Consider the following 4,730-nt stretch of genomic DNA (forward strand, 5'->3'; position numbering starts at 1 on the left):
CGGCCGAACTAGCACTTTCTTAACACGTTTTAGGACGTGTTGTCCTGGGCCTGCGGTGTACACAGCTCTGTAAAAGTGAACTGGAAATACAACATCAGAAATATCACTGCCCAGCCTTTACGCGACACTTCGCTTAAATATTTGAAAGAAAAACGCGCTGCCAAATATCGACGTGAACCAACAACTTACTTAAGGTAACCATGAACGCAACCTGGCTCACGTGTCGCAGAGGCAAAAAACTCGGGTAGAGTGCTACTCAGCCTGATTTGGCAAAAGGTGCGTAAAAAGGAGACACTGCTGTCGCGAAAGAAAATAAAACAGTTAACACTTTCGCACAGAAACCAATGTCATAATCCTAGCCCGCCATTGCGGACGCCCCCCCCCCCCCCCCCTACATGCGATTAGCATGTTCCCATGTCTAGGCCCAAATAAAAACGGTAGAAACGCGGTGAAATTTGTAAACATTAACTGGTGAACAGTGTAAAACTTGTAGTACGTACCACAGTGTGCTAACAAAAAGCAAAGATCAAACAGTGTGGTACGGGCGAAAATCGAAAAACCCAACCTCTGAAATTTTATTCTTTCTCATTGAGCTCAGCGACCGGTCTACGTCGGATGGGCTCGCCGTCCCGGGAGTTCTCGAGTGGAACACCCAAAGACTTAACAGGGGTGGTTACCCACTTCACATTTTCAAAAACATTAGCGGTTGAAGGCCAATTGCGATGCCAAAAACACAAGCAATTTCCCAATTTGACGACGCTATTAGAAACAAAACAAAAACGTTTAATTGCATTAAATAATTCAAAAAATGTTTTCTTCATATACACGAAATGTAGCAATGTAGTCCGCGAAAACTAATATACTCACTTCGAATGAATTAGGTTTAAACAACTATTTCTGGTAACGCTGAGACAAAATAACTCCATGCAAATACAGAAAAGGATGCAAAGTTGGCATCCTTGGTAGACAGAATTTTGGTACGATTTTTTATGGATTTATTAGTAATAAGACTCGCCGTACGCCCGCATAAGCCATCCGCAAGCCCTCGCCTATAACGGAGCCGACCTTCACATGATTTGAGACAGGGAAGAGGACATCATGGGGCACCCGATTAAAATTATTTTTAGATCAATCTGATGCATACCTGCGCCTATAGTCATTATATTGCAACACTCCTGCACGCTACGCGCCTTTTCAATGTTTGTGAAAATGGCTCTCGCCTTTACCCACAAATTTCGTGGGGTCCGACCAGTTTTTTTTTGTTTTTTTTATATAACAAAGTGCAGTTTTTTAGCCAATATTTTCGTTAATAGGTTCTAATAGACGTTTGTCAGGCTAATGGTACACTACTGATGTCACCTGATAAAATTTAGAGGCGTCCTCAATTTTCGGAGTAAGAACAGTGTGTGACGTAAATAAAAATGGCAAAAGAACGCTAAGTTCGAAAGCCTCATTAAACACATTGCGGAGAACAGGGGCGATCTCATTCTTCAACGCCTTATAATAGGCTGCACTAAGCCAACGCCACTTAGATACGCAGAAGGCCTCCGTACCGGCGTCACAGTCAGATCGATTGAGGCCTGAGATTGGGCACGAGTGCTGCGTCATGTGTTCGGCTGTGGCTCGTGTCCAATCAGGGCGTCGAAGGTCGGACTCGGGACCAATAGTCGAGTTAGCGCGATCCGACTCTGAGGTCGTTTCATGAAGGGAGTTGTGGCGATGGGGAGGCTTTGCTTATTCTAGATGGTGTTGACTAAGTCCGTCGGGACCCGGGGAGTTGCCCGGGTTTAAAGCCTCGAATTGATATTTTTACATCCTCCACCGAAATGGAGGCTTCCATCCATTCCTTCGTTTCGTCGTATGTAGTGCGTCAAAAGATTGCAATGACATTGCAAAAGCAGCAAATAGTCGTTCAGATACCTAAAAACTTATACGCGTGTTTCCGTTCAAAGACAATCTGGATATTTCAATCGAACTTAGCTCAGAAAATCTCGCGGAACAGGTGCGACGGTAGATCCCATGCAAATACCTTATTTTACAAATAATAACGGCAATCGTTAAATAATCAAAGTAGACTGCAGATAAAACTTAAAACGCTCCCTGAAACCATCCACCCCGATACCACAACGGTTCTGGAAGCCGACAACAAAGTTTCCCTCAACGTTCTCGCGTACAGCAACAAGCGTTGTTTTCTGCGAATGACTACGGTTGGATTAGAAAGGTAAATTTCTACAATATAGTGCAAAAGGTGTCTCGGCAAAGTGTGTTCAAATGAGAAACTCAGTGCGATTTCGGAGGCTTATATGTTTATAGAAACTCGTTACTTCTGAAAGTAACTGCAGAAGATAGCGTTTTTTGCGGGGAGATTGAATACTAATATTTAAAAAACAACACGGATTAGTAACATTTTTGCAAATGAAGGTACAGTAACAAAAAATTGCCATTGTTATCAAAGCTGTCAAATAAGGACATGACCTGGTCGATTAACGAAGTATTACGCGCACCGCACTAAGGGCGCCAGAGAAAAACCGATGTAATTTCCAGAGTTTTAGTAAAAGGACTTCATAAGAAAAAAAATGACCGCATCTCCACGTCGTGAATGATGTTGATTCAGGCGAAGCTCTGGTGGTGCTGATCATACTGATTTTATTGTTCATAGGTAGTGCTGATGGTGCTGATTTGTTTTTTATTACTCATGGGTAGCGCTGAGTTCCGGGTTGCGTTTCGACTTCATTATTACTGCTTTATGGTCGGTGAAATGCAGAGCCAGTGGTTCTTCTAGCGGATCAGCTAGGATCCGCTAGAGGCCGTGGGAACGCATCTTCACGGCTTAACTCAACGGTCCATGTCAGAAAGAGAATGTGTGGTATGGAACGTGGTTATATACGCATTTGAGCATATCAACGCAGCGTCCTCTCGTCTATAAACGTTGAGCCAATGCATGCAAAGTATAACGCGATTATATACGCATTTGACCGCAGCGCGCTCTCCTGTACAGTCGTTGAGCGGCTACATGCAATGTTTCATCCATGACAGAAACCCCAGCTCTTGAGTTACTACCCCATCTCAGAGCCCCCTACTCGTCCCACAGTCGTGGCCAAGGACTAGAAATCCACTGGGGTCTCCCCGTACAGGTTCGAATCTTGTCTACTGCGCAAACATTTTTTTTTCTTTTTATGTGAGCACGGACGCCGGCCGGACGGACGGACAAGGCCCTAAAAATAATTTGCTCTCTCCGATGAAAACATAATCTCCGCAAAGGGGTCTGTAAATATTAATTATGCCCAACAAACAAGCTATGAATATTTCCGTAGGAGAATGTGCGTATATGTGAGCAAAGTACAGAGAATATGAATCTGCATTGTCTGCAATCGATTGAATAAAGCATCTTGCTGGGCTCGCCCCCGAACTTGTTACTCCGGATTATTTACCAGCCCTGTTGATTCATTTCACTTTTTATTCAAATATATGATCATGAGGGAAGCTATTTGAAGGGCACTATAAACAGTGTGTGCAAAGCAGTAAATTATACAATTCAATATAAGTAGCAACAACAAATAATAAAATAGAATGCAATCTTGTGCCTAATATGAGAATGAACACAAAGGAAAAAAAAGCATATCGTATAATTACATATTTCGTAATTCTATAGCCTTCATTACTTAAAACCAACAGGGTACGTAATTAAAGTCATTGATTCTGGAATATCGTTTAAGTACACAATTGTGAGTGGCAGGAATACTCTCTGAAACTCGTTTGTCGAACTGGATTGGCGCTGAAAACAATTTCCCAAGGCGACGATGCGACCGTGCGGAAATATACGTGTTTAAACTTCTAATAGTGTAATGAAATCGATAAATGTTATGGAGTAAGCAACGACCTTGCGCACGCGTGAAGAGAAGGTACGTTTACGCTTGTATTTGCTCAAGATACTAGCAGTATAATTGTAGTAAAGTAGAATTTAGCGGCCAGGGGGCTTGTTGTGGAACTGTGTTTCGTTGAGTAATAACTAACGTTCTGAAGATTTGAGATTGCAGCAGCCCAGTCTTATGTATCACGCGAAGGCTAACTTTCCTGGTAACTTCTCCGGTAACGAGAAATGGTTCTATAAAACATCAATATGTTTTTAACTGCGCATTGGTTGCCAAGATCACTACCCTCTAAAAGGGACACTGACACCTCCCCAAAGAGTGGGTTTAAGTTTTGCCAGGCGATCTATTACGGTGTCTGATGACTACCCAATCAATAATTTGCTACAGCGTCATGTATATTTGTTATAAAATAAAGAAAAAAAGAAAAAAAAAAGAAACTGTTCGAAACAAAAACCGAAACTCGACTGGGGATGAAGACGAAATAAAGAGTATAAATTAACCGAAAATCACGTGGCTTTGCAAATTTTTTTTTTAATCAACGTATTTACAGCTTTTAGAAGTCACAAAAATAGGTATTATATTTCTTTTATATTTTTAATATTGTGCGTGTGCCTTCAAAGACTCGCGACTGATTCAATTTGGTTGTTGTGCCAAAACCGTAAAAAACGGCACCTGACCGCGAAGAAGAGAGTAAGCGCGACTCAAACCGGCCAGTTCTCGATCGGCGGTTTTCGGGCGGAAAGAAAACGAATTTCGAGCCGCAAATTGTGCTCTAAGTAGTTGGGCTCTCATATGCAATGTATAAATAAAAACCTTGACGAGCATAACTGCCCTGTTAGTGTCCCCTTAAGATAGTTC

This window comes from Ixodes scapularis, unplaced genomic scaffold (assembly GCF_016920785.2).
Source record: "Ixodes scapularis isolate PalLabHiFi unplaced genomic scaffold, ASM1692078v2 PGA_scaffold7__128_contigs__length_106722199, whole genome shotgun sequence".
In the NCBI taxonomy this organism is placed as follows: domain Eukaryota; kingdom Metazoa; phylum Arthropoda; class Arachnida; order Ixodida; family Ixodidae; genus Ixodes; species Ixodes scapularis.